General features: G+C 53.1%; 1 protein-coding gene across 1 annotated transcript in view; it reads left to right on the top strand.

Moving 5' to 3' along the window:
• KCNC1 (potassium voltage-gated channel subfamily C member 1) overlaps positions 1-17,904 on the top strand; it is a 45,002-nt gene that overhangs the window by 14,705 nt on the left and 12,393 nt on the right. The window lies entirely within an intron of this gene.

The raw sequence follows: 17,904 nt of genomic DNA, 5'->3' as shown, positions 1-17,904 counted from the left end.
AGGCAGAAAGATAATTTGTGAGGGAGGAAATACGGTTCAAAGCAGGGCCATGTGCCAGAGGAGGCCACTGTCTCGAGGGCAGGGGGTTGTGAGGAGGGCATAGGTAGAGGGGAAAGCACAGACCTTGGACCTGGCTGGACCTCAGTGTGGGCTCGGGCAGGTGGCATCTGGCCAAACCTGTTTTCTCCTGTGTGAAGTGGGGATGAGTCTCTGAAGGCAAAGCCCGAAGCACCATGCCTGGCACATGAGACACGCTTTCCAGGGGTTGGATCTGGCTACCTGGGGCACCACTGAACCTGGTCCTGGGTTCAGATGCCCCGGGAAAGTCCGTATATTGAGGCCCTGGCTGATCCACAGAGACAAGGAAGCAAGTTGTGGAAGCTTCCTCTGGTGGCCCCACAGCCTCAGGGCCATGAACCACTGTCACCAATGATATATTTAGCAACACAAAGGTCGGAAATGCCAGGCGCTGGCTTCCCTTCTAGGGAGCAGGAACCATGTCTACTGAGGCCTGGCTGTCGCCAAGCAGATATTTTTTTTCTGTCTGGAAGTCTGGGCATCTGAGTGAAATCCTCGGAGTAAGGAATCACTGTGGTTTGTACTGGCTGGCCAAGTCTTTCCATGTCTGTGGTCTTTCCTGAACCCTGCTGTGCTACCCTTGGAAAATCCCACCCTACCTGTCTTCCCAGACAGCCCATCCTTGGCCTTTAGGCACATCAGCCATTCCCCCCAGCAGGCTGTGTAGCTCCCCTCTGCCTCCTGCCTTTGCCTACTCTGTTCCCTCTTGAACAGCCTGCTCTCCCAGAGAACTTTTCCCACCCTTGATCCAGCTGTCCTACTGAGGTTACATATCTTCCCAACTCAGCTGCAGCCTCTTAGAGGACGAGGAGCCGCTTAAGAAGGATAGTTCCTGCTACATAATATGGAATCAACAAATCTTTGCTAAAGTGTTGTACTTCACAACAGCCCTGTGAGGTAGAAGGATGAGATATCATCCCCATCTTACTGATGAAGGAATAGCTGGCCCAGAGAGATTAATTTGTTTATATGAGATGTCCAGTTAGTGAGCGGTGGAAGAAGGATTGGATCCCAGGTCCTCTTTGGGAAATCGAGAAGGTGAACTAGATCAGTGCCAAGTTCCTTCCTGTGCTATTATGCTAGGGTTCTGTGGTCAAGAATGAGGTGGTTGGATGGACAGATGGGTGATGGACAAGTGGATGAAAGAATGGGTAAAAAGACGGGTACGTGGATGGACACAGATAAATGAATGGAAGGAAAGATATATGAGTGAACACCCAGCTAGGTATGTATCTTGGCGGATGGGCGAACAAATGGATGGATAAATTTCTAGTCACTTGGCTTCGAGGCGGGAAAGGAAGTCTCACGTCTCATTAAGTGAAAACATCCTACAGGATAGGACTTGGAAGCTGGAGACTTCAGGGTGGAAGGCAGGGCGGAGCAGCCTAGCCCGTGAATGGAGAAAGGGGGCTTCCAAGATGCAGGGGTGGACAGTTTGTGGAGTGAGGGAGCCTGGAGCTGGGGGCAGGGACTGGCCTCAGAGACTGACCCTCCCAAAGGTGAGAAGCTCTGATGAAGCAGCCCCAAGACAGGCTGGAAAGAAGTTGCAGTCAGAGCCATGTGATGGGGAAGCCTCGGGGTCCGGGGTTTTCCAGACTCCCTGAGGCCACCGGAGGGCAGACGGTGAGTGGGAGGTTGGCCTCTGAACCCCGGGCGGCACTGAGCATACCTGTGATTTCAGTCTGTTCTGGGGTAGGGAGGCTGCTCTTCCTCCCTAGGTCCCCGGCTTCAGTGAGCAAGCCGCTCCGATAGCTCTCGCGGGATGTACTCAAGGGGACAGCGCAGCTCTCCTGGCTGAGGGGTGCGCCCTCCTGAGGCACCTGGCTCGGGGGTACCAAGACACCATCTTCCACTGCTTTTTGTCATCAGTCCCCAGGTTCTAGACGTGAGCTCCAAGGCTCTCATTTTAATTACCTGGCATGAGCCAGTAGAGGGACCGCAGACACGGGTGGCCAGGAGTTGAGCTTGGCAGGACCTGGAGGCTTAGATGCTGCTAGCCTGGAGCAGGCCGAAGCTAAGGCTCTCCATTTGCACAAGAGGCAGAGCTGTGAGCTCCAGCCTCCCTCCCAAAGCCCAGAGCATCCCCCAGCACCAGGCTGCACCCCCCACACATACACTGGCCCCAGCGATCTCCCTGGGAAACCAGGTCCCAATGAGAGTGCCTGGTGCGCCGCTAACTGCTCATTACAGTCACGGCTGCAGCTAAGTATAGCTCCAGCACATACAAGACCAAGACAGCAAGGGAAAGTCTTTTCATAAGAAAGCTCCACATGCAAACACACAAACATCTGCGTGCACACGCTCCCCACACTCGTGCATACTGATGGCCTTGGACTTGTACTTGCACCAACACAGAGTTTCGTTCACTCACTGAGGCTTTCGTTCAATGAATGTTTGTTGAGGGGCTGAGAGAGTGGTTGAGGGCATGCGTTCTATAGTCAGACAAAGCTGGGTTCTAACTTCATCACCTCCCAGGTTTATGATCGTGGGCAACTTAGCCTTTCCGTGCCTCAGTTTCCCTCTCTCTACAGTCGGGATGGTAACCACAATGTAGGCCTCAGAGTTAGGGTCAGGGTAAGTGAGATGGGGCATGTATAAGTGCTCAGGATGGGTCTGGCTCAGGGTGGGTGTCAGTACATGGTCCGTAGCCTCACTACCGAGTACCTACTCTGTGCCTAGCTCTGTGCTTGGAGCTCTATTTAAAGCTATCGCTTCTGGAGGTGGTTGTGAAAAGTGGTGCCTGGTGTATGATAGGCACTCAGTAAATATTTGATGATTGAGTGAATGAACAAACCACTGAGAGCTGCATCAATGGATGATCGGATGTCCTTGGAGCTTTCTTCTTTGAGGAGGCATCCACCCTCACTTGTCTCTTAGCCAGGCTGGGGCTCCAGTAGGATCTAGATATTCTTGTGGATAACATAGGGATCCTAGAGACAGAGGAGGAGCTCCAGGGTGTCTGGGTGCGCCCCTTCCCCATTTTGGAGACAGGGAAATGGCTGCACAGCGGGTGGTGCCTCATTCAGCTTGGACAGACACAGTAGTCATGCAGCAGCAGTCGGGGCCCTAGCTGAGCACTCGGGCAGGCTGGGGCCCCTGGGCTGTCACTAGGCAGGGCCCTGTCTGCAGGGGAGGCGCTGGAAATCAGTCTGGGTAGGAAATAAGCTTTAGAAGTTTTTAAAAAATAATATTCTTTTCAAAAAGAAATGTTTATTTATTTGGGGGAGGGGGAGAGAGAGAATGCCGAGGAGGCTCCATGCCCAGCAAGAAGCCCTACACGGGGCTTGATCCCGTGACTGCGAGATCATGACCTGAACCATTATTAAAAGTCAGATGCTCCACTGACTGAGCCACCCAGGTGCCCCAATATTCAGGATTTAAAGGTACTGTAGGGGCACCTGGGTGGCTCAGTTAAGTATCCTACTTTGGCTCAGGTCATGATCTCATGTTTCGTAAGTTTGAGCCCCACGTCGGGCTCTGTGCTGACAGCTCAGAGCCTGGAGCCTGCTTTGGATTCTGTGTCTCATCCTCTCTCTACCCCTTCCCCACTTGTGCGTGCGCTCTCTCGCTCTCTCTCCCCCTCTTCCTCTCTGTCTCTCAAAAATAAATAAATGTAAAAATTAAAAAAACAATAAAGGTACTGTCACGGGGTGCCTGGGACGCTCAGTTGATGGAGCATCCAACTCTTGATTTTTGGCTCAGGTCATGATCTTGCAGTCGTGAGATCGAGCCCTGCATCATGCTTTGCATTGGGTGTGGATGGAGCCTGCTTAAGATTCTCCCTTTCTGCCCCTCTCCCCCCACCGCCATCGTGCACGCACTCTCTCTCTAAAATTAAAAAAAAAAGTTACTGTCACCATTCCCAGCCTTTGAATAGGTTGGCAGCTAAATGGCCTGGGCCATCTCCTCCCATCGCACCTCCTCAAAAAGAAAGTGACATTTCCTGGTGCTTTTTTAAGCCGAGGCCGGCTAGGCCTGGCTGGGGCATGGCGTGGGGAGGGGGTGGGTGACACTGGGGAGTCACACAGCCTGAGTCTCTCCTCACCTTGAGTGATCTCAAGGCTCTGGGAATAGACAGGGTCTCGTGTCCTCGCCATGTGCCCCAGATTCCAGTTGCCACACTCCAGTGCCGGCACGCAGGTTTTGAATTCCACATTCTGGAGCCAGCGATGCCCCCTGGGCAGGACTCGGGCAGTTGAACTCCACAATAAGTGCCTTCAGCTGGCCAGCCTGCTGGGAGTGGGGAGGGTAGGCCTGTCCCCTCCCTGAAAAGGAACTTCCGTGCCCTTGTGCCCACTGTCCTCAGTCATTCGTGGTCATAGCGGGTGGGGATTCAGGTGCTTACTGATTTTGTCCATTGTCAAGGGGTGAACATGATTGTGCCTGCTGCCAGGGTATATGTGAGTCTGCTGTCAGTGGGTGTACCCATTGCCAGTGTAGACGTGGGTCTGCTCTCAATCACTCTGCCCACTGCCAGTATAACAATCTCTGTGGAGATTAGGCCAATGAGGACAGTGCTGGGTGATTAGTGACTCCATCTGTGGTCAGTTGAGTCAAGATGCATAGACGGGGATTATTCTTTTATGAGAGTACACGTAGATCTGCCCTGAGTGTGGTCAGTGCCGGTGTAAACACAAGTGTGAAGTCAACATCTGTGTACGTTGCCAATGTAGATGCAGATACTGAATCAGTGATCCGTGACTGTGCACACTGCCTGTGCAGATGAGGAAGCGGGCACCGGAGGAGGGCTTCACTTCCCAAGGAGGCTGAAAAGGGCAAACTTTGTTGTGCCCATTGCATAGGTAGAAGGATCGAGACAGGCAGACATAGGATGTATATCCACAGTCTTCCCACAGAGGGGAAGCCGTGCTCCTGGTTCCCGAGAAAGGGGCCCCCTTCCCCTTTTAGTGTGTGGCGTGTGGCCAGAGCTGACGGCAGGCAAGCCCTGATCCCCAGATCCAGCCACTTCATGGAACTTACATTGTCAGGTGGAAGAGAGACAAAGAGTAAGTATGAGAAGTAAGTAAATTAGATAGTGTGAAGTGCTAGCCCTCATCCAGCTGGACACGGGGAATGACTGAATGTGGCTGGATGCAAATGATACATCAGTAAAGCTGGGGAAGTTAGTGTTCAAAGATGGTATTGCTATGAGGAGAAGTAGAGGAAGGAAAATCAGATCAGTGGGTGGTGCTGGTTGAGAGTAAGCCTCAGGAGATGCTGAAGGAATGAGCCGCGGGGATACCTGGAGAAGGGCGTCGGATGGGGGGAACAGCCCGTGCGGGGGCCCTAAGGCAGGCGTATGTCTGGCATGTTTAAAGAACATGTTTGAGGAGGCGGGTGTGGCTGAAACAAGCGAAGAGGACAGTGGCAGGAGAGGAGCTTGGAGGGGGCAGTGCGGGACCAGATCACGTAGGGGCTGCAGGGAACGTGAGGAGCTTGGCTTCTCCTCTGAGAGAAACGGGGAACCTGTGCAAGGGTTTTGAGCAGAGAAATGACACAATCAGATTTATATTTTAAAAGGATCATCTGGCTGCTGTGTTGAAAATAGTCCCAGAGCACCAGGAATATTGGATGCTGGGAGATCAGTTAAGAGGCTCTTCCCATAATCTAGGGCGAAATGATTGATCCTGGCGGGGACAGAGGTGGTAACGGTAGTAGTGGGCAAGTGGTCAAACTCTGGATTTATTTCCAGCTGAGCCGATGGGATTTCCTTACAGATTAAATGTGAGGTGTGGCAGAAAGAGAAGTGTCAAGGTTTGGGGCCAGAATGTCCGGAAGGATGGAGTTGCCGTCTCCTGTGATAGAGAGGCTGTGGGCAGTGGGGGTGGTACGGGAGCTCAGGTGGAGCCTTGGGGTGGAGAGACGCTATCAGACCTCCACCTGAGATGCTAAGGTGTTGGCTGCTGAAGTCCTGAGTTCAGGAGACGGGCTGAGCTGCAGGTAGACGTTTGGGAGTATTCAATGATAGTTGAATGAGTGATGGTATTTAAGCCTGGAAACTAGGCGAATCGCTAAGGGAATGAATGGAGATGGAGACGACCAAGGTTCTGGGGCACCCCAATAGTTCGACGCTGGGAGAAGTGGTTGGCAGAGGATGTCAAGAAGGAGGAGCCAATGAGGTAGGAAGAAAATCAAGAGACTGTGGGAAGCTGGGAGTGTGACAAAAAGGAGGATCAGCTTTCAGATGCTGTTGATGGTTCAGGGACCTGAGGACTGGAAATTGTTCCTGTTCTTTCTGCCTAAAATGCTCTTCCTTGCAACCTGTCTTCCCCTAGTTGATTCTTATCCATCCTTCCAACCTCTGCCCACTTGCCTCTTCCTCCTAGAAGCCACTCTGACCCCAAGACTTATTGTTAAAGGCCCATCAAATGCCTTATGCTTTCCCCTCAAAGCCCTCATCACTTCATATAGGTACATATTTGCTTGTTTGGTTATTTGATAAATGTCAGTCACCCCTGCCAGTGGCTATGGCTGTTTTTGCTCACTCTGTGCTCAGTGCCCTGCACAGGCCTGGGAAAAGGTACAAATATTCATTGGAGGGAGAGCAGGGTGGGGGGCAGTCAACTGTGGTCCCACCTACACTGCATCCACTGCTCTCCCTGAGCTGTCCCTCTTGGGGCCATCTTTTTAATTCCCTCCCCGCAGCACACACATATATATGCACACATGTATACCCTGTTGGGAGTCAGGACCCCTAACTCGCAAAAACACAAGGGGGGTCCTGGGGGTAATTTCCCATTGGATTCCTAGTGCGTATACCACGAACCTCAGTTTTCTCATCTGCCTAATGGGGGCAATCAAGACTGTCCTGCTGATGGCTCAGCTATTGGGGTGTGTGTGTGTGTGTGTGTGTGTGTGTGGTATTCATTTGGGGTTCAATATGTGAAGTGTTGGAAACTGTAGATAACTGTCCCCAGTGTCCCCAATAATGGGAAGACTAATCTCTTCCTCCCAGGCTACCTGGGTGGATGTGAAAGAGATTTATAAATGAAAGCCGTGGAGCATGGTGGTTTTAGAGTCAGGGACCTGGTTTCAAGTTCTGCCTATCCCTTTCAGGCTATGTGGATTTTGGGGTTTTTTTGGCACGTGTCTTAACCCCTCTGAACCTCAGTTTTCTTATCTGAAAAATGGACATAATGACATCTCCCTCAGAGAAGTTTTTAAAGATGAGTGAGATCACGCCTGTAATGGTCATCATCATGACTTGATAGCAGAGCGCGATGACGCTGAACAAAGCTAAAGACGCCTGTCACCGAGGTGGTTGTTGGGGAAATCAGAAAAGGTAAAGGCAAAGCGTGTGGTCCCTTTAGCCACGCACAGTGAGTGCTTAACCGAATCAGGCTCTGAAACTGGGGAGCCTGGCCCAGGAAAGGGAATGTGGTGGAAGCCAGAGAAAGCCTGGCCTGCAGGAGGGATGGCTCAGAGGTGGGTCCTGAGGTCCATCTGTAAGTGTGGGCAGGCTGTCACAGGGAAGAGGAGGGAGTATGTTTTGGTGACCCCAGGCGGCAGACCTGGATCTCTGGGAGAAAGGCAGGAAGATTGACCTGAACACGTGATAAATGCACATCTCTAGAGCTATCCAAAGACAGGTTGAGTGGCCTTGGGAAGTCTCCATCACCAGCGGTCACCAACAGAGACATCTGCCTGCGAGGGGTTACTGCGTTGCCTGCATGGGAGGCCAAATATCCTATATGGGGTGCCGTCCCACTCGCTTCCTGATCTCGGAGTCTCAGTCACATATTTCGTATTCCAGTCTGTGGCACAAAGAAGTTTGGGGCATGTGAGGCACACATGCAACAGAATCCTTAGAAATAAAGAAGAAAGGAAAACATTGAAGTAGTATATAATAAAGAGAAGAAATAGTAATACCTCAACCCCAGGTGAAAAATTAGTTCAGAATGAGCACTAAATTTAACCGAGCTCCCTGGCAGTCAGAGCCAACGAGAAAATATGAAGGGTTCCATAACTGACCGTTTACTAACAGAAAAGTAGACCCCACAGAAACACACAGTTAGACCCAGTTCTAAGTCCCGAAATAGAGTGATTTCCTACGTGGAACACTGGTGTTTGTCTGAGCTGAAGATGCTAATGGGTGAGGGTATGCACTGTCTGGTCTCCTGGGGGGACTTCCAGGTCACAGGAGTGGGTGGGATGTTGGCTCCTGCTGAGATCGTCCGGGGCCCTGACCCCCGGCCTTCCTGGCCTGTGGGGCCGTAGGGGCACTCTGGGTTAGCACAGCCCCACTCCCCTAAGGCATGCAGGCCTCTGTACCTCCCTGGGGCTGACTAAGGTTGAAACCTGGCCAGAGCAGCCTGGTCTGGCTCTCGGGGCACAGCCAGCCTGACGTACACCGTGCATAGCCAGCCCAGCTGTTCACGGGGGCCTATGGGAGGCCTGAAGGGCAGGGCTTTGAAACGGGCCAGCTCCGACAGCGCCACTGAGAACCTCTGAGAGCTTGGGCAAGATTTTTCATCTCTGTAAACCTTAGACTCTTCATCTGAAGAGTGATGATAACACCAGAACTTACCTCTGAGGCTGGCGTGAGGTTTAAATGTGCCAATGCATGGAGAGCACGGGAGACGGGGCCTCCTCGTGACTGGGAAGCTGCCATCATTAGCCTCCATCTTGTTACCAGAGTTAGACCGGAAAGCCCGGGAGCTCTGGCTCACATCCCACTCACTGTATGACCTTGAGTGTCCTTTCCCGCCAAGCTTCATCTGCTCCCAGCCCCACGGCAGGGACTCACGTGGATAGCCATGTGGAAGTGGGCATGTTAAGTCACCATTACCCTGAGGGGTGTCCCTCATGGGCTGGAGGCCACAGTGCTGGGTCTTTGGACATAGCTCTGCCTTGGTCTGTGGCGCCTGGAAACAGGCTCTGAAGGCCATGCCATTGGCTCTCCTGAGGCTGTCATTTGCTTCTGGTCTGTTAGCAGGCAAGTGGTAGCAGGAGCAGAAAAAATTAGGGAAAAAGACTTAAAGTTAAACACATTTCTCCATTTAGCTGTTGCTGCTGCGCCTTGCAACTACCACCCCCCAATAATTCAGGGGAAAAAATGCTGTGTTTAGATTTTTGTGGAGGAACGCCTTGGCCCAGCTCCTGGAATACCAGTGTGCAAGGGAACTGGCAGTCTGGAGGTTTCTCCCTATCCCAGGATTCTGCCTTGGATCTGGGGAAACCCTAGACACCTGGCCTTTTCCTCCGGGACCTCCAATAGCATCTTGCTTCCCGGGTGTGTTGTTGTTATTGTGATGTCTCTGCTTTAAAAATGATGGGACTGAGTTTCCTAGACGCAACTTGCCTGCTGCAGTCATACAGCCAATGGCAGAGCTGGGATTCGAACTCAGGTCTCTAAAGCCAAGTGCTGGACTCCTCCTTCTGCCATGCTGCTGGCTTCCCAGTCCCCAGTGTGGTCTCAGGCTCAGACATTGAGCTGCTTGGCACCTGGGTCTCATCTGACCTCATGGATCTCAAATGCCAAGATGGGGCTGGCGGCATCAGAGTCACCAAGGGCACAAGTTAAAGGGAAATTTCTGGTCCCACCCACAACTACTGAACCGTCTGGGCATGGGGCCAAGGACTCTGCATTTGTATCTCCACTGAGTCACTCTCCCCCGGCACGCTCCACCACCATCCCCCCATCACCCAGGCCTCTGCCCACTCCTGCCTCCCTCGTGCCCCACCGAGCGCCTCCAGGGAGGGCTTCTTACTCTCTGCTTTCCTGTCCACCCTCCTAAGGGGTCTGGGTTTTGCCACCACTAAGTAAGTTCTCCTTCGTGCTAAATGCAGAGACTTCTCCTCTGACCCTGTCCCACTGGATCTGCTAGGGGCTGGCTCTCAGGAAACATTCCTCCCTTGTTCTCCAGAACCAGGGCTGGCCCTAGTTGGGCAGACTGGTCACTATGCTGCTCAGTCAGGCCCACGCAGGAGCAGGGACCCAGCCTCACTCATGCCACATGCGTGGCTCTCTGAAGGGCAGTGGTGCTGTTTCGTGATGTGGGGGCAGGTCTTCCCAAGTCCCCCAGGTGTCTCCCAACTCAGTAGTCTCTGTCCCGTGACTGTAAGAGTCTTCACTTTTCTACGTCTGAGACACTGTGATCCTAAGCACTTTGTTGTGATGGGAGAGGACCAGGAGGGGAGGGCCCATGAAGGCCAAAGGGTTGTGTGGGGGACCAAAGCAATATATTTGAACACCTCCTTCTTGCTCTCTGTATTATTTCATTTCATCATCACAACCACCCCAAGGGAGGGGAGGGCAGGGTATGTCTTCCCACCCCCTACTATCCAAGAGTGAAGGCTCAGAAATGGGCAGTAACTAGTCCAAGGTCACCAGCCAATCCAGGCCCCAAATTCAGGTTGATCTGACTTCAAGGTCCTGTCCTTTCTGCTACGGCCATTGCCTCCTTTTGACCTGGGGTCTGGCCAGCAGCAGGGCCTGGACAGCAGAGAGGCCTGGGAGGGCGTTTCGAGCAAGGGCTCAGAGGCCATGTTGATGAAAGCTCCAGGCTGCAGCCCAGTACTAACACTGTCATCTCTGCTCTACCTTGAGAGCTCTGTGACCTTGGGCGGATCCTTTCCCTTGCTGTTTCTCCAATTCTCCATTCCTGCCACAAGGGGCAGCTTTTAGACCAGAAAGCTCTGAGGGCCTCCTCCATCCTGGAGTTCTAGGTTTCTACTGACCATGTTTTCACAAGTCCAAGGTACCATCGATCTAAGACATGACATGAGTTAAATTACAGCATGTTGGTGATATGGTAAGATAGACTATTTTAAGGATGTGTACATCATTTCCAAAATGTGAAATAATGTGCATCCTGGCATGAAAGCAACATGGGAACCCCTGCCACCTCAAAAGTTGCCAGCCTAGCTGTTGGGGCAGCCCTTTCTGGATATGACCAAGGCCTAGGGTCATGAGTGAAGTCAATGAAGTGTCTCTCTGGAAGTCTGGAGGCCCGGGACTGCCTTTTCTGGCCTTGGTTCCCCCTACTGCCCAGGCTGGGTGCCAGGGCTGACAGGGTTGGTGCCGCAGCATGAGGGGATTCAGATCTGAACACAGCCTTGCCTCTTGCGGTCTTCCCTGGGCTGGCTCAGTGGCCTTTTCCCCATCCCTGCCCTTTCTCTCCTCTTTCTCTCAGTCACAGATAGTTCCAGAGAAAGGGGCACACCCCTAGACAGTATGTGAGTGACCATCTCTGGTCATGGCCCTGGGCTGGGTCACATATCCGGAGTGCCGAGACTCTGATTCCCCTAGGAGATGGCTCGTACACACCCCCTTCCATATCATTCCATATGTGTCCCTATACACACAAACACATACACATCACACCCCATACGTGTCCTTGTACGCATACAAGCACACACACCACAACTCATATGTGTCCTAATACACACACACACACACACACACACTTCTACCACCTGTATGAAGCACACATCTACACATAGTGACTATTTACACAAGCCTTTCGTGCATGCCTGGAGTTAGGTCACATAAATCGGTGACACATGTTCACCATGTGTATACCTACTCCACATTTACACAGCCTCTCCCCCTCACCCAGTATTCACCCCCAAACACGGACTTACCCCAACAGGCACCCACTTGGCCATGTTATGTTCTTTGCGCAAACTCTCACACGCTCCTGCTCAAACCCTCCATGTAGCACCATGGGGAGCTCCCCCCGCCCTCCCCCTGCTCCCTGAGCTAGAGAAGGATTAGTGAAAAGGAACAGGGGCAGGGACCCGGGTGCCAGGACTGAGTGCTCAGGGCCCCCCATTTATTAATGAACCAAAAAAAAGGCCTAGACCCCAAGGAGCCCCCTCCCCAGTCGCCCCCTTGTGGTCCTCAGCCAGCCCAGCACACCACAGGCCTGCCCAGTCCAAGGAAGTCCAGATGAGTGTAATTCAGTTTCCAAACTCAACTCGACTGACAATTTATTTAGGCCAATTGGCCATCCCGCCTGCTCTGCATCACTGACTCCGCATGGATTAACTCAAACGCTGTGTACCCCCGCTGGGCAGATCTAATTAGGCGAAAAAACTGACCTGAAGCCTCAGGGGGCTCGGGGCCTGGACAGCAGCCAGGGTTCCCATGATTAGCCCCAGTGCCTGTAGCCTTGCCTGGTCTCAGAACCCTCAGAAGGGACCAAGTCCATCCCTCAGTGTGCCAGTGATGAAACTGAGGCCGAGAGAGGGGAAGTGACTTGCCAAGGTCACCCAGCAAGTGAACTTCGGGCCAGAATGGCGGTCCCTGTGCCACGTTACAACCATCGTCTTGTTCCTGGAATGCCAAACTGCAAGAGCACAGATCCCCACGGCAAACGCCTGAACAATTCTGAAAGGCAAGCACAATTTTCTACAGATGACTGTGGCATAAATAATTTATAAATGGAAGTCATAGCACTTATTGGTCATTTTAATAGATAGTAAATTGCTTTTCTGATTTATGGTTTCAGGGGTGGGGTTACAATAAAAATAACTTGGTGATTTATGAAACATCTTCTTAAGTCAACAGATCTTTAGTAGGTTTGTCTGACTTTGCAGCCAACAGCTTCACCACCCTGGTTACCATAGAAATGGGATGCCTCGTTCCGTTGCCATGGCTACCACTTTCTAGAACACAATTGGTGGGTCTCTCACAGTTTGTGATTTGGTTCTGGGGAAAAAAAAAAAAAAGCCAGGACTGCCAGCTTGGGTTTATGCTGCATTATCAGGCGATCTTGCCTGCATTGTCTTAAAATTTCACTGGGTGGCCTCTGAGGTGGCCAGGCTAGGTGACAACTGTCCCTGGAATGTCAGGCAAAGCTCCCTTTGTGCTCCCATCAGACTAGTAGCCCAGGAGAGACTGGCCTTACTGCGGCCTGGATCCTGGGTGTGGGGGGCAAGGCTGCTGCTGGGGTGGGAAAGGAGACAAGGTCTGGCAGATGGCAGGAAATCAGGAAGCTGATAGATGAAGGGCAAGTCTAGGGACTGGAGATCCAGGAGCTGGCACCATCCGAGCAGGGCAAGCAGGCTGAGGGCACAGAAAGGCTGAGGAGGCAGAGGCAAGGCGGGCTGGAGCTGTTGTCCTGTGGGAGAGACAGACACTGAGTCAATCACACCTGGGGTGGGGGTGAGGTGGGCAGAGGAGGGGCCAGCTGAGTGGCAATGCCCGGGGTCTCTTCTATTCATAGCAAGAATGCTGTGTGGTAACGGCTGCTGCATTATCCGTGTGCTCTGAGCGTGTGTGCCCAAGTGCTGTGGGGGGCCGCAGCCGTGTGCACCTTGCGGAAGAGTATGGCACCTGCGTGTTTATGTTCCGTGTGCGGTAATACGTTTCAGTACCATCCATCTATGTATGTGTGGTTGGGACACTGGGCTGTAGTTTGTGTGGCCACATGGACAGCATATGTGTTTAGGTAAGGGGTGAGGTGTGTACTCTGGGTAATTGTATGTGTCCGTGGTCTCTGGGTGACTGGGGATTGGGAGGCAGGCAACTTACATGGGGTGCAGCCCCTGCCCTTGCCTACAGCCCCTACAGTCCTGGGGGTGTCAGCCCAGGATTGCTGTAGAGATGGCTCCTGATCTCACTCCTTGCTGAGGCTGCTCGGCCATCCCCAGAGGTAGCATCCCTGCCCCCGGGGCTGCTGTTTCCCCAGTAGCTAGCAAGTCCTGGGCAGCAAGGCCCAAGAACAATGTAGACATGGCTGGGCCCCTGCCCAAGGAGTCAGGCACCCCAGTTCTCTCCCTCACAGCGGGTGGGTATCACTTTCCCTCAGGGAGTCTGAGTTGTAGGTGCCAAGCTCCAAGATGGTGGCATCCAGATCCAATCAGGGCCAGCTACTAAGTGTCCAGGACTGTATTTTTAGCCCCAAGAGCTTTGGCAACTCTGGCGGTAGAAAGAGTTTAGGTTTTGGAGCAGGACAAACTTGGGTCCAAGCCTCAGCTTCATCACTAGCTCTGAAGCCTTGGTTTAGTCCCTGACCTCTCTGTCCCCGGGTTTCCTTCTTGGCAGAGTGGGGTAAGGCCACCTGTCTCACTAGGTCAGGGAGAGGACAAAAGGTGCAGAATGGGTCCTTCGCTTTGGTAGCTACCTCCTCTCTCCTTCCTGTGCTCAGCTTCCCTGAGGATGGACCAAAAGAAGCTGGGACTCAGCTGGGTGTGAGCTCTTGCTTTGGCGGTGTGCTGTGACTGGCCTGCTGGTCTCTAGACCTAGGAGAATGTGGCAGGCTGAGCGAGCCAGGGGCACCTTCCTCCACAGCCCTCCTAAGGGCCCACTTGGAGCTGGATGTTCCTGGGGGCTCTCCCTGTGACTAAGAACCAGGCCTACTAGCAGCAGAGGCCAAGAAAGCAGGTGCTCAGGAAGCCTAGACAGGGCAGCAGGCCTGGCTTCCACTTCCCCTGGTTCCTCCTGAGAAAGGAGGCCTAGCACCTGGCTCTAGGCTGGGCTGCTACTGCCACCCCACCCCCACCAACCCCCTGGGCACTGGGGCCCAGAGAGGAAGGAATCTAGACAGGATGCCCATTGGTTGCTGAGAACCAATAATTTATTCTACCCTAATTTTATAAGACTTGCCGTCTTTCAGGGCCTCAGTGCTCCCATCAGGACCTGTCTTGTGAGAGGGGCAGATAAGTTGAGAGCTCTATGGGCCTGTGGGGGCACCTGGGAGTGAGAAGGCCCCTGGGAGTGAGAAGGCCCCTGGGACCTCAGTGCCGTGTCTGGGCTGTTTCCATGAGTCTCCCCAAGCACTAATGAGCCAGAGTCTTGCTGCCCCCCTGGGGGTGAATTTAGAGACTCTTTGGGGGGATCCCTTCATTTGCTGCCTCCTTAGGGCCTCAGCTACCAAAAGGAGCCTCACCTGGAGAAAATGTCCCAGGAGTAGAGCTACTTAGGGGGGTACTGAAGGATGAATGAGTTTTTCCAGAAGTGCAAAGACATGGAGTCAGGGGAGACATGGAGAGAGGGGTCAGAAATGTCAGAGAGTTTCCTGTGGCAAGAATGTTGGGTACATGTAGGAAGAGAGCCCTGGGAAGTCAGTGGGGCCAGGCACAGAGAATCTCCTGTGTTAGGTTGAGGAGTCAGGGTTTTTCTTTGTGGGCAGCATGGTCAGGTGGCCTGGGCAGAGAGCTGGGATGCCAGCTCTGGTAGGTGTGTGGAGACTGGACTGGTGGCTGAGACTCTAAGTCTAAAGCCTACTAAAGCTTCGATGGTAGGGGTCCTGTTGAGAGAGAGTCATGTGTGAGCAGAGGGGACAGAGGAGGACAGATCGGGGGAGGTTTGGAGGAGGTGGGTGGCTGATGGTGCAGTGGGGAGGGGAGGTGTCTCAGGCCTTCTGCCGTTGGCCAGGATCAGGAGACCAGGGGTGCAGTGGACCCTGCCTCTCAGCATTCCTCGGACACTCACAATGTGCATGTTCTCCTCTCTCACAAAATCCAGGGAGGGGCATGGCCTGCCCTTTGGGATCTGGTGAATGCCAAGCTCTAAGATGGGGCCCTCCAGAGGAGGTACTGGAGGCAAATACCCGGCATTTGGGAATGTGTTTTTAGCCCCAAGAGCTTTGGCAGCCCTGGTGATGGAAGGAGCTCTGGAGCTGGATCAACCTGGGTCAGAGGTGGTGGTCTTTTCCAGTTCTCATCCACTTCTGTAGGGATCTTTCAAGAGCTGTTTCTGGAGTTGGAAGACCTGGCTTAAGTCTGTAGCTACCCTGCCTCACCTTGTCCAAACCCCACCTGCCTCATAGGGCTGAGGGAGCTTGACTTTGCAGTCCCCTGCATTGTATGTGTCTCTGTGGGTGCCCTTCACCCTCAGCTGGGCAGGGAGCTCCCTGAGGGCTGGGCTGAGGCTTTATTCCACTCTTCTGGGCATAACCCAGTGCCTGGTAAAGAGTGGAAGGAAGAAAGGATGGATGGATGGACAAACGGATGGAGGGAGGGATGGATGGACAGGCAGGTGGAAGGAAGGAGGGGACTAAGGAGGGAGGAGTGAGAAAGTAAAGGAAGAAGGAGGGAAGGAAAATAGAAGAGAAAAGGGAAGGGAAGAATGAATGCATGAGGGATGAGAAGGGGGAGGGAGAGAGGATGGAAGGAAGGATGAGGAATGGAAGGGAGGGAGAAAAGAAGTAAGGGAGGGAGGGAGGGAGGGAAGAAGGAAAGAAGTAAGGATAGATGAGTGACAGAAAGGAGGGATCGATCAGTGGATGGGAGGAAGGACGCACTTGATAGTAGTCTGGGATAAAATGTTTGAAAATGGTCCAGTGCTCTAAAACCAACAGGACCATGAGCCTACTACAATGCATGGCTCAGGGAGACCTCTTCCTACTTGGGGGCCTCAGGCTTCCCATCTATAGCATGTAGTGCCTTGGACCAGATAATCTCTAAAGGCTGCTCTTACTTTTTAGCATTCTAAAATGCTGACGTTGTCCTTTTCCCTCTCCTCTCCCCTTTCTCCAACCCAGAATGTGACTTGAAAGGTCCATATAGTTCTTGGTTTCGAGAAGCATGCCATGCTAGGTGCCAGGTTCCATGGCCATGGTCAACCCAGACAGGACTGTTCTTGGACTTCCAGTGCTGCCCCCTGCCTACCGCCACAGGGGGGGAGGTGCGTCCATGCAGACTACAGGGTCGCTAGAAGTAGCACGGCTGCCTCTTGTTGTGGATACAGAGTGGGGTCTTGGCACTCCTTGAAGTTATCTGTGAGGACAGCTCTGGAGAACACACGGGCCACCCCTTCCAGACTGTATAGCCTGGAGCCATTTCCAGGAAGATGGCCTTGCTCGGGACATTGTCTTGCACAGGCTGGGAGAAGGCGGCACCCGGAGAAGAGAGGAGGGGAGCTGTGGGCACAGGCAGGCAGGGATGACCAGCCGGGCTCCTGGAGGAGAACCCACTGGCCAGTGTTCCTCTAGAGCTCTGGGAGTCCTGACTGAAGCCTGGAAGAAGAGGAATTCAGTCTGAGCAGGAGGGTTTAGAACTCAGACAGCTGCTCCATTCTCTTCCCTCAGGTACCCGTGTCTGCTGGCAGCTAGAGAAGCCCAGGGTCATGAGATGGGGCCGGCAAACCAAACCAAAGGAGCTCCTGAACCTTTCTCCAGGGGCTCAGGGCCGGAGCAGGTGGTTCTGGACAGGCTGGGTCACCCCAGCCATTTCCTTCTCACTGGTGGGGTCTGAGGGGAGGAGGCACCCACATATGTTTGGAAAGCCCCAGTCCCCCAGCAGCTCCTTCCTCCCTCCCACCCACTCCCCTACCCTAGTGGTGACAGGCAACTGGAGAGGAGCAGACACTGTGGTTTATGGTGCCTTTAAGGACCCCAGTCCGATTCTCCTTCTGATGCCTGAACCTGCCACACAGTATCGCCGACAAATGACCGTTTAGCCTCTCTTTCAATACCTCCAGGAAGGGGGATCTCACCTCCAAGTTGGTGGTGGGAGTTCCTAGCGGGGACAGAGAGGGAGTATAAAAGTCATCTGAGGCCCTGGGGCTGATATATATCTTTTGCAGTTCTAGATGGGAAAGAACCTGAAAGAGACCGCATCAACGAGGTACAGATTCCTGAGAGAGCAAATGGACTGCAGTAGGAATGAGGAAAGATGGGCCATGTGGCCTTTGAAGGACCAGATTCCATCATAGCTACTCCCCGTCATTCCCTTGCCACCTTCGGCCTCCGCAGGCTACGTCACTTTTATTATTCAGGGTGGGCTAAGTGCTTTACTAAATCACTCCCAAGTCACAGCAGCTTAATACATTAGTAGTTTATTTCCCACTCAGGTATTTAGTGGATATCTTTCTTTTCAGGGACCGAGGCTACATTCTTGTGGTGGCCCTACTGGCCCCTAGGCCCTCAGCATTTA

This window comes from Panthera pardus, unplaced genomic scaffold (assembly GCF_024362965.1).
Source record: "Panthera pardus isolate Hobbes unplaced genomic scaffold, ASM2436296v1 HiC_scaffold_12, whole genome shotgun sequence".
Classification (NCBI taxonomy): Eukaryota; Metazoa; Chordata; class Mammalia; order Carnivora; family Felidae; genus Panthera; species Panthera pardus.
Note: the sequence above shows the minus strand (reverse complement) of the source record. Positions and strands in the feature narration are given on the sequence as shown.